Source organism: Thamnophis sirtalis, unplaced genomic scaffold (assembly GCF_051295495.1).
Source record: "Thamnophis sirtalis isolate CommonGarterSnake01/CBP01778 unplaced genomic scaffold, rThaSir2_p1.2 scaffold_6, whole genome shotgun sequence".
NCBI classification, from domain to species: Eukaryota; Metazoa; Chordata; class Lepidosauria; order Squamata; family Natricidae; genus Thamnophis; species Thamnophis sirtalis.
Genome location: NW_028261386.1, coordinates 56,200,259 through 56,212,874, shown reverse-complemented (window position 1 = coordinate 56,212,874; position 12,616 = coordinate 56,200,259). Strand labels below are relative to the sequence as shown.

Genomic DNA, 12,616 nt, shown 5'->3' with positions numbered 1-12,616 from the left:
GATTTATTGGATTTTACATCCTCACTTATCAGACAGTTTCTTAGAAATATCATTTAGATTTTCCAATGTATGTTTGTGGCTGTTAATAAAAAATTATTCTTTCTGGCAATTTGGTAAATTTTATGCATTTTTTCTGTTTTATTCATATCAAATGCTTCATTAATTAAAATAATGTTTTTTGTGTAATCTAATTTTTTACATAATTGAGTAAAGAATAATTGGAAGTAAATGCTTCATTTGCTCATGATTGAGGCAGTATGCAAAGAAATGGTGCATTGACATGTTTGGCATTTATAAGCAGCTGCACCTTTGATGTTTAGCTGAATTCCTTGTCTTTTCTGCTTTTGACAGAAGATAGTTATAATAAATGTATCGTGGGATGGGGAAAATGTTCTAAATAACTGATACAAATAAGTAAATGATGAAATATTCTCAGCTTGCATTCATCTTTTTAGGTACATAGGCATCAAATATTTGAAACCAAGAAAAAACATTCAAGCATGCTTAACACTGCTTTATTTTCTAACATGAGAAGTAATAGGATTAAGAGCTTTGGTATTAAGAACTCAAGTTACTTTTATGAATGAATACACAAGAATGGTTCCAGACAGAGGAGTCTTAGCATGACCACTTATAGACAAAGCATGGGTTGTTCCACCTTTTTCTTCTTAACAATTTTTAATGAAAATTAAAATGCTGGAAGGAGGACGATCATAATCATCTTCTATCATTCATAAGTCCATGACTGAGGCAATGTGGTTATCTAATAAAATACTTGTTTTAATGCATCTTGAGTTAAAAATATTTTTAATAAAAATCAGAAAGAATGTTTAAATGTTCTTTGAAAAGAACCACGTCTATTAATATATGTACAACTTTATAGAAAACAACTTTTACAAGCAGCATTGTACGAAATAATACGCTTCAGCATCTCCATGTTCTGTTTTATACATTATTTTTGTTCTTTAAACTTTTCATCTGTCTTAAGGGATCTCCATCCAACCACAATATTTGTTTCTCTCCCCCTTCACTCTTCTTTCATTTATTTGTTTGCTATGTGATCATCTATGCTCACCATTCACTGGAGCATAATATGGAACTATCACCAACCTATGGATTACTATGTTCTTATTCACCTACAAATTCTGAATGACACTAATTGGTGTTTCTCTTTTTTTATCCCTTTCCTACTGAACCTATAGTTTCCTTTCGCTAATTATATTCATCAATATGAGTACATGCACTCAACAAGAACACAATTCTTAGTTTCATAGAACTTAGTTATTTTCTTATTTCATTCCATTTGCTTATTCATGCTTTTTAGCCTTTATTCTTCTTTATGTTAAGTCATAGTTTTCCATATGCAACATTTGTTATTTAATGGATATTGACCTCCATTACTCACTATGGACTTGATCAATCATGTTTTTCACATAACATTTTTAATAAAAACAATTACCAGCCCAAATCAACCTCTGCAAATGTTTACCATAAAGATAGCACCACTCATTTTGTCCAACATACCATAAAAACAATCAAAGCTTAGTTTTACCCACACCTTTCTCTGATATTCCAAGCAACCTGGAATCTGTAAGAGACTATTATGCAAGTCAACATATTGTTACTTACATCCCACTAACTATCAGTAGGATACAAGCAACATACTGAGAGGCTTAAAATGCAAGGTGCATAATTTTGTATGCAAAATATTTTATTTAAACCTCAAATAGATTCTTGAAAGTTTAATTGCACAGTTCTTGAGTCAACTAACTTTCAGTAATAAATTGGGGGCTATATTAACAATTAAGAACTGTAGTTGGGGTTTTCTTTCTGTATGTGTATCTTTGAGTGGAGTGCAGAGTCTCCTTTAGTTTTCTTGGTCAGATTTCATAAGTGATTTGCTATTGCCTGCTTCCTAAAACTGAGAGAATGTGATTGACCCCCAAGGTGTATCCAGTTGATTTAATGCCTAAGGCAGGACTAGAAGTCACAAACTCTAGCCTTAACTGGTCAGTTTGTAAGATGATCAGTTGTAATAAAAGTTTACTTTGAATTACATTACAATGTTTTTCCTCCAGAAAAACAATTGCAAATATCTCAAGATACTCAGAGAGTATTTTGCTGTTATATCCTAAATAGAATTTTAGCAGTGGTGTCTGTTTCCTGACCTTACCTAACTCAAGGGGCTGATGCCCCACATCAGAAATGTCTGTAATAGGAGAAAAAGAAAAGAAATAAAACCCTAAGAGAATATTTGGGCATGCTTTGTGGACATGAAATTCTAGCTGACTCACATGGGATGAAATGTTAACCAGGAGGAATGGGAAATTAAACTGAATATTCTAGGAAAAAACAGAATTCATTGATCGATGTACAGTTTTGTTCCACTGAGAGCTAGGGCATGACATGAATATAATATCTGCCTGCACATTTAAAAAAAATACTTTTATCATGTGAGTGCACTGCACAATGCAGTGGTTGCACAGTATAGAAAAAAGTGTAACTACTTTGAAGAGTTGTAGACAAATATGTTTGAGCCCCCATGAACTCTGAAATATCTTTGGGTATCTTTTGGACTTAAACCCAAAGCATTTCATAGCTCTAATAGTTCACTGTTGCAAGCAGGGGTGGGTTCTGGACAGCACTACTGCTGGTTTGCTCGTGTGGGCGCTTCATATGTGCCCACATGCTTAATGTGTGCTTTGTGTGCATGCGCAGTGCAATTAAAATTGTTCTGCGTATGCACAGAACTGAAAAATAAGGTGGCAGTGCCAACCATGGAACTAGTTCAGGGGCGTGGCAGGCCTGGGTTGCTGCCAATTCCAGAGACCTAGGCCGCCAAACCACTACCAGTTCGGCCAAACTGGTCCAAACTGGCACTGCTCCAAAGATGAACATTACAGACAGTACAATGTTTTGCTTATTCCAATATATTCCTCTATGCCTATATATTGTAATTAATAAAATATAAACATTTAAAATGAGAAGTGCTTCAGGCTCAAACATTATACTAAGCCTCACATTATTCTTATACCATGTGCTTTTGATAGAAATATGTAACAGATTTTATGTTTATGCAAATGCATATGCTAAAACCTCCGATGCTGTAATGACCAGCATTTTAGTATGGAATGCACATAGAATTTCAGCATGGATTCAAACAGTAGACTTAAAATGTGAAGCAAGTCAAGCTATCCTATTCAGTTTTAGTCTCCTCCACAATTTATTTTTCTTCATTCCAGAGAATAAAATAAAACTGAAAAGCTAAGAAGGGTCAGCACTGAATGTATAAAATTCATTGAAAGTGAACACTATTGCTTAAAGGAGTAGACATCCAACATGAGTTGCCGCTTCCCCCTTTTTATTTTTCTAGTGCTGAGATTCCATGATCTTAACATTCAATCATTGCATATTGCAGTCTTTAATTAAATCAAGCATCCTGTGTGGAACTATCATGTCTAAAATTTCTATCAGTAAGCCGTGTGCTCATCTTTACTCTCCAAAAAGACATGTTTTTTTTATTTTGGCAGTCATAGGAATATCTAAAGGCTCAAAGGCAAGTCAAGCAAAGTTTGATTTTGGCTTGGCATCACACAAGACATTACTTGGCAGACATCAGCAATGTTAACAAGCATGTCACCCTCTCCCCAAATCCTCTTTTGCTCAATGCACATTATTAGGGCCAAAATAATAACATCTTAATCATCTGCAATTCCAAAATCGTTTCAGACATGTCCTGTTTTCTCTATAGTTGGTTCAAATTAAATCAAACCAAACTTATGATGATCAAAATTCAGGAGAACCAGTTCAGCATAATTATAATATTAATACATTTAAATTTGTAGTACAAGTCCAAACTGGCAAATTTGAATTACCTGTTGCTGCATTTTTACAGCCACACAAAAATTTGACTCCAATGTTAATATTAGCAAGATTGGAGACTGAAAGTGTCCTTCTTGAAAGATGTTGCCACACTGTTAGTATGTAATCTTTCGCAGATCCCTGTAAAATTTACAGCAAAACAATATGTGTTGACCGGTTTCTATTTTCCCACAGTCATATATGGGGCAGATGTGTTTTGTTAATGGAGTTTAGGTGAATTTTCGCTGCAATAAAGCCAATCAGAGGACATTGTGCCTGGCCCTATAAAGTCCTTCTGTAATCTTGGGGTGGGGGGTGGGGGGGTTAACGTGTATACATCTTTGCAGATTCCCATGTGTTTGGACTGTCAGGACTGTTCCAGGAAAGGATGCTAACTTGATTTTGGTATTCAGTATCGTACAGCCTTTGAAGGACTACTTTATTTTCTTGCCTAGTCAAAACCAAATTCACTGCCAATATGCATGGTGAGCGATGGTGGTCATCTTTCAAAATTCACAGAACCAAGCCATTAGGGAAAACTGTTATCTTCAACTGATGTGTTAGAACTAACCATAATGCCCATCTAGTTCTGCTTTGAGCCTAAAACTGTGTTGTAGATGCATCTTGGAGCTGCCAGTACCTTAGAAACTTATCTAAAATGATTTTTCTTTAAAAATGTATATTGATTGTGTATAAACTATTAGATCCACTAGCAATTACCTAGTGCCTGATCTGTTGCATTTCAAATATACTGGACTTATAATGATTGACTTTAATTTTCCATAGCTTCCCAGTTAGCTTGACCATTAATTGTGACTTGAGACCACCACATTCCAAAAGCTCTAGATTGCAGAATCTTGTAAATTTACCGTTTTCCCACCTACTCTAAACAACAATATGTCCTTCCTTCTTATTTTGTCATTATTTTTGAGAATTAATTGTTCTCTATTGAAAAAGAGGCAGCTGAGCATTGTCCATGTATAAATAAGTATTTTTTCTTCCAATATTTTTTTCACATAATTTATATTAATATCATTGATAATTTCAGAAAGAAAGGGAAAGAAAGATGTATTCTAGTTAAAGATAGGACACTCCATATCAGGTGTGGGTTCCATCAGACACTACTGCTGGTTCTCTGGTGTGTGTGCTGCGTGCATGTGCAGTGCAATAAAAATTGTTGTGCGCATGCAGAGAAGCAAAAACAAGATGGTGGCACCTATGGTGCTGCCAGGAGAACCAGTTTGGGGGTGTGGCAGGCCTGGGTCTCTGCCAGTTCCAGCGACCCAGGCCACCAAACCATTACTGGTTCGACTGAACCGGTCTGAACTGTAGGAACCCACCACTGCTCCATATGTTTTAAAAACATAATGGATTGAACAACACTTTTAAGCAATGTGTTTTAACGCTTAGCTTACCCATGTTTAAACACTTAACAACATCTTCCTTTTTTACCTAGTAGTCTCTTACCCTTCTCCACATGCTTAAATGTTGAATTTTTAGTACCCTAGTCTAGGCTATTGCTATTTTTTCTATATCTGGGGTTTTCTTTTTTTTCTCTATAACATGAGAAAATAAAATTCCAATGGGTTTTCTCCTAAAAAAAAGTCCCTTGGAATCCTCAATGGCATTTTGTCTCTTTTCTCAGTGTCTATATTCTTATTCCTCTGACTCTTTGCTTAGTCATTCACAAGTAGTCTGAAACAGAAAGTATTTAGGGAGAAGAAAATAGTGAAGGTTTTGTTGAATAATTGTGATGTGATTCATTCACTTGCCCCATGGACAGTGATCCTCTTTCTGCAGTCTGTCAACTTCAGTTATAATTCTGTGTCTCTCTGTAAGATTAACTGAGCTATATCAAATTGGGAGCGTAAGGAATGAATTTTAAAAAGGCCATTAGGTTTTTTCCCCCCAATTTTCCTTTGGAGTTTTAAGTGATTTATGGGAATGGATAGAAGTTCTGCTGGCTAGAGATTACAATATGCAAACTGGCATTGATCATGTTTGTAAATTCACTATATGGACTACAAAAGAAAGAAATAATTCAGGTGCCAAAAAAGTAATTAGAAGTAGTATACTATTGTTTGTCTCTTTGATTTTTTTCAGTGTTCTTTTTCTGCATGTGCAATTAGCTGTATCTATCGTAACCTATAACTTCAGGGATTAGTACTGAAAATATCCTGGTTTTCGTGCCAGGGGATGATTTGCCAGATTTCAGATATTATTTTGCCAATATTTTAATGTCTTTTTATTAGTTGTAGTTGGAAGTGGTTAATGGAAAACAAAATGCTCTCTCACCAAAAATAGTTTTTGAAGATGACTCTCAAAATACTTGGAACTTTGATTTTGATTATTTTTTCAATATACCTGAAGTTGGGGAAACAATTTGTTAGAAGGAAGACCAGATCTTCCCTTCTAATTTTAGACATTTTTTAAACAAATGCAAGGATGAGAAAGCATCCAGAAAGAATCCTTCCATTGTGAGGAACTGAATGGTATAGATTCTGCAAAACTGCATCTCATGATTTTTTTTCCATTTTTTTTTTTTTGTGTATATGTAATTCCAGTTTTAAGGTCATGGTGAGTTTGTGAAACTATCCTGCTGATAGTTCTGAAAAAGTGATGAGACTTTCATTAGCCTGGAGTTTTCCAGATGTGCTGGAGTATAAATTGCAGAATGTTGGCTGTGCATTAGACTATAAAATCTTCTTTATCATCAGAGAAAGGTAGAGAATCTCCTTTAATGTTGATTTTCTCTTCTGAATTAATATTGCTGCCCTTTCCAGAGCTTTCTGCCTCTTATGCATCCATATCATCTTACGAAGGATTTTTTCATGGAATGTTGCCTTTATGTATTACAATTTTTCATGTCTTCGATATTATCAGTTCCAATTACATTGTGAATTTATTTATTAGATGTGTATCTGGCCTTTATTACTTTATAAGTAACTAAAGGTGGTGAACATATCTATTGCCCCTTCCTCCTCCTATTTTCCCCACAATATTAACCTTGTGAAGTGAGTTGGGTTGAGAAAGTGTGAGTGGCCCAAAGTCACCCAGCTGGCCTTCATGCCTAAGGTAGGAATAGAACTCATAGTCTTTTGGTTTCTAAGCCAGCATCTTAGCCACAACACCAAACTGTGTTTATAACATCTAGAACAGGGATGACAAACTCACTTTCATTAAGGACTGCATCAGGGTTGTGGTTGACCTTGGGGGGGGGGAGGCAGGTGGGCATGGTTGACTAGATGGGTGTGGCCAACTAGGTGGGTGAGGCCAGCTGGGTGGGCATGGCCACTCTCCAAACTGCTGGCATGTTTCCTCTTCGCATCCTCTTCCTCTTCGGGTAGGCTGGGCCAAAACCACACTGGCCCAATCTTTATTCTTCATATTGCATAGATCAGGGCAGTTCCGCAGGCCAGATCTGACCACATCGTTGGCTGGATTTTGCCTGTGGGCCTTGAGTTTAACACCCCTCATCTATAATCTATTTCCCCAGTCTGGAGTGGTTGGCCACAGCAAATCTATTAAATTACATAATTAAATTAAAACTGTGCAGAACCTAATTTAGATTTCAAATGCATCTGAAAACACTAAATTACAGTAGCAAAAGGATAGAACTTTGGAGGTTAAATAAAACTTTTTTTCTTTCTAGGGGCAAGGAAGTTTAAGAATAATGACAATTTTCACTTAATTTGGTTAAAATAAAATAAAATAAACCAATGGCATCTTTACAGAGAAAAGTAAATGAATCTGCCTGTAAAAGAAAATAATTAAATGCAGCAGTTTTGCCCATTAACTTCAGAGTAAAATCTTTTTTTTCCATCTTTCCTTTTCTTGCCAAGCAATAAATAACTAGATTTTATTAAATCAGTGGTAATAAGAGGGTAACGATGACTGAATTATAAAGACAATTATGTGAGAAATAAGATCAAGGAAAGTGTAAGGGTCATGTTAGAAATGATTATCATATATTTTAATTGTTTCTTCGAGATTTGGATATTCTTATTCTGTGTGAAAAGAAATATTTCTAACTTCCGTTAATCACTTTAACTGTGAGATGGGTGACATATAAATTTAATAAATAAATATTTGTCCTACCATTATGCCAACCTTTAGGAATAGACAGACAGACAGACAGAGACAGAGACAGAGATAGAGATAGATATGGTTAACAGACAGAAATGTTGTAGCTCAGCTATAAAAACCCGGACAGGACAATTGCATAAGGCTACTTTCCTGCCTTCTCTTTTCTCCTATAAGTAATTGTAAAATGCTTTTTCTGTTTGACCAGTGTGCTTCTAATGAGTCTGTCTGGTACTATGTTATCTTTATTTATACAAAAGTTCAAACAAAAAAATTAAACTGCTTGAAATATAACCAGCTCAATTAACATTACTGGTTTGGGAGATATCCTATTACTGTGAACCATATTCCAGCATAGTTTAAGATTGTAATAATACAGTATATGGTTATGGATGAATTGCACTTAATTCTGTTTAGTCATGGAACATTTTTTAGCTTGACTAAAGTTTCTTTTTTACTAAAATGGATATCATATTGCATATTGCATATAATATGATACATAAACCCAGCAAATTTTAGTATTTCTTGAATATTAATTGAAGGAGCCCTGTAATTTACATGTGTTCTGAAAATATGCTGTGGTTATACACAACTATAGAAATACATTTTTCAATGCAAATAAAAATGTGTAAATAATTGTATCTCAGCAATTTGCTAAGATATTTTTTTCTTTATTTAAAAATGAAAAACTGACAGTGTTCATCACACAGACTTTCCTTGCCAAGCTGCATGTGATTGGTGATAAATTATCTTCACTATAAAATGACTATACTGTTAAAGTGTTGCCATTGTAAAATACAGCTTGAGCTGTTTTCTTAGAGGAAGCTGACTTACACAACCTCCCCTCTTTCCATTCCAGTTTTCTTTTTAAACACTATACAGAAACTACGAGATAAGACAGCTTCTTCTTGTAGGGTCATAATCTATTTGACACAATAAATATGGAGAGAGAGAAAAGCAACCAGATGCTAGTATGAGTTGTTACATATATAATAGTAATGTTCTGACCTAGGCTTCCTGATACAGTAAAAAGCACATGCTTAATCCCAAAAACTTTCTTTTTTTTCAAAGGCTGTAAATTATGTTCATTCACAGCCCACAATGAATCTCAAATAGTTGTAAAGAGTCCTACAGTAGGCTGCCAAAGTCTTTCGGGATAAGGCTGATAAGCACCCACCTTTATCTTCCTTGAAATGCTGCCAGAGACTTAATTGGCAATTAGCTTGGCAAGGCCACATGGAGCAAAGGGTCAAAATGGAGCTTCAGAAGGTAAACTGACCAGCATGAACCAAGTTACTTCCTGCAAAGGTTTACGTGCCTTTGCGTCTCCTTTATTTCCTATGGGAAGGGCCAATCACTTTCAAACCTTACTCTCGAGTCATCCCTTCTGTCTTAATTGTTCTTGTCTTCTGGCAGCTCTGTGCATGTGCGCACTGGGAACAGGGGGAGCCTGTTCCTCTGCCTTGCTGTTGTCCGACTCTGGAGGCTCTGGAGACAGCACATAACTCCCAGATGGCCCTCACGCCCTCTCTGCCTCTGATGCAGAGCCATCGTCCGAGCTTCTCCAGACTCCAGGATTGGCCCATGTTCCTCCCCAACCTCCTCCCTGTCCAACTCTGCTGCCAGCTCTGCAGGCCACCAGTGGACCACAATAAGTAGTTTTAACCATTCAGTTGTGTCCGCCTCTTGGTGATTTTATAGGCAAGTGCTCTCCAAGGCTACCCTGTCAAGCACAGCTTCTTTCAGTTTTTGGATGTTCATCTTTGTATCAGCTTTGATGGTATGAAGCCAGCAAGTTCTTTGCTTTCCCCTTCTTCTTGATCCACTAACCATTCCTAGCACTGTTGACTTCTCCAATAAATTTACACATATGACGTGGCCAAAGTAAATCAGACACAGTCTTGTGATTTTGGCTTCTAGTGATTCTTCTGGTTTTTTTACAGGTCAGCATCTCTGGCTGGCTGTGATAAAAGCAATAATTTATGCCAACACCACAGTTCAAAGATGTCAATTCTTCTTTGATCAGCCCTTCTTAGTGTCCAACTCTCATATCCATACATCATATGTTATATATGCACTGTGTCATTTACACTCAAAGAATGCCCCAGTGCTCTTGAATACTATATTCCTCAGAAAGCACAAAAGTTTAAAGAGAGATTCTAGATTCTTGTACAGCTAAATAACCTTAGAATCAACCTACATATCCTTGCACTGAGAAGGAAGAGAGGAGTCAGTGGGAAAAGGAATGTAGAAAGCAGTAATAACAGATTTCCTCCCCCCCACTCATAGCACTCTTGGATAACAAGTAAAGCTTATGCCCAGATAGGACTGTGATTGCAGCCATTTCCTCTGATCTCTATAGGTAAGCCTCCCTGCCTTTCCTAATCTCTGTCCTTGGGGAACATGCATGTCTTGCCAAAAGCTCTCTTTGCACTCAAAATGCAGAAGTGTCCATTGCAATTGTACTTGGTCCTGTTCTATCTTCACATGTCAGTAGAATTGCTTAGCTTAGTTATCATTCCATTACAGTCTTTGTGGGGGTTTTCTGTAAACAAATATAAAACAGATCTGGCAGTGGTTAAATTATGCATGCAGTCTGGGGTTTGTCAATTTTTATGCCAGTGGGAGAAATTTAGGTTTGGCTCTTACAAGACCGGTATGAAAATTACTGATGATACATATCCAGCAATGAGATATGACTTATTTAGTGTGTCTCTTCTGGCCATAATCACATTTTAATGTGGTGTCTGCATTGCAACCTCCCCCCCCCCCACTTCAAGTAGTCATCTTCCTTCTGCCTTGAGTGGAAAGATTTTAGGGATCTGCTCTAAGTTTCTGCTCAATCGGATCACCTGTTTTTGCTTAAAGCTCGGCACATCTGCTTTATGTTACTGTTGGCTATTTTAAGATCCACTGCACGGTTAGTCAGAAGTATTGGAAAAACAACAACAACAATGACAATACTTCATTAACAATCCGTTGGCCCAGTTGCTTGTCTGCTTTCAAACTCTGTGTGAATAGCACATTTGTGGCCATGTGGCTTGCTGACTGTAGTGAGACTGTTCTGTAAGCAATTGCTTGTTCATCTAGCTAGCCTCAAGTGCAGCTTAACAGTATCTGCAGTGAACATTCAGATGCATCACAGGCTTTATATAAGCCTTACAGTAGCCTCATTGAGTTGTCTCTTAAGTTGGGGCTTGGCGGCCCCTGTGAGACAGGGATGTGCCACTTGAGCCAGATGTTTCCTTATTAGTTGCTGGGCAAAGGCAGCTGCATAGGCATTTCTTGGATTTCACATCATCCCCCTTGAGCATTTTAAATCCTGCTTCAAGAGAATCATGTCATCACAACGGTGCCATACCTGGACATTAAAAACTCTCGTACTTGGACATTAAAAACTTGATGAGGCTTCAGGTGTAGCTCCCCTGGCCAGGATCCGTGCAAATTTCTTTGTGTGTCTTGCTTCACGGTTCTGAAATCTGTGTTACAGGAAACTTATCTTGGGAAGGAAAAAGCTAATTTGTTCTCCATGGCCTCTTCAGTTTTTGGCTTCTTTGCTTAAGCCAGTGCCAGTTGGAAGGATAACTGTTATCTGTTTCCATATACAAAGAGGAACTATTGTCTAATAAATATGAATTCTGTGCGTTTATTTGAAAACGATGGGCCATTAGAAAAGGTTCCCTGAAGTGCTGGTATTTAATGCACAATTACATAATTAAAATCAGGTGCTTAGATACCCTCAGTAGGACAGATGGGTATATCTTATTATGATTCTGCTCTTCAAATTTACTAAGCTGCCAGGATTTAATTTGCCAAATAAACCAATCCCTTTTGTTGTTGTTAAATACCTGGAGGTAAGAGAGCTAAAGGAAAAAATATTTTTAAAGAGTAAATGCCTAATTCTCATTGGTCAGTTCTTCATTATATAGGCAGCCCCTAACTTTACAACTAACCATCCAGAGTTATGACAGACCTCCTCAGAATTATTTACAACCTGGTTTTGAAGTTATGATGATTGTGTATGCCGACATATACACATGCACGCATGCACATAGTCATGTGATTGCATTTTGGGCTATTGGCAACCAGCTCACCTTTATGGTCATTTGCAGCATTTGACTTTTTGGGTAATTTACTTCTGGTTTCTGGCAAAAAAAATATCTGCTAGAAAAAAATAAATTTGCTTAATGACCACAATGTTAGCTTAACAACCACAGCATTTGCTTAACAGCCACCACAAAATGTATTGGGATCTGGTCACATGATGTCCTATCTACAACCATAATTCTGGGCTCAATTACAGTCATAAGTTGGGGACTACATGTAATGTCTCTTTATTTTGTACTGTAATATATGTGGGTTATTTTGTATTGTAATATATTTGGGTTAAGTCATATAGTATGTTAGGGTGTCATTTGGAGACATGAGTTAATTTTTATGGTGTGAATTTATTTTATAGTATAATAAATATGAATTAACAATAAAACATATTCACACTCCTAAAATATAACAAATATCAAAATATTTATGTCAAATATTGTAAAATATAATAGAAAGTTTATACTTGACAATTATTGATCACAATTTCCTCCCTTCTGCTTCCCTGACCTCTTTCTATAGTATGCTAGAAATCAAGCTTTGGATTTTTCCATAAGTGTGAATTATGTTTTTC

The 12,616-nt window shown here is 36.5% G+C and overlaps 1 protein-coding gene across 4 annotated transcripts in view; it reads left to right on the top strand.

The window, feature by feature from the left end:
* DAAM2 (dishevelled associated activator of morphogenesis 2) overlaps nt 1-12,616 on the top strand; it is a 207,987-nt gene that overhangs the window by 163,488 nt on the left and 31,883 nt on the right. The gene's annotated exons all lie outside the window — the stretch shown is intronic.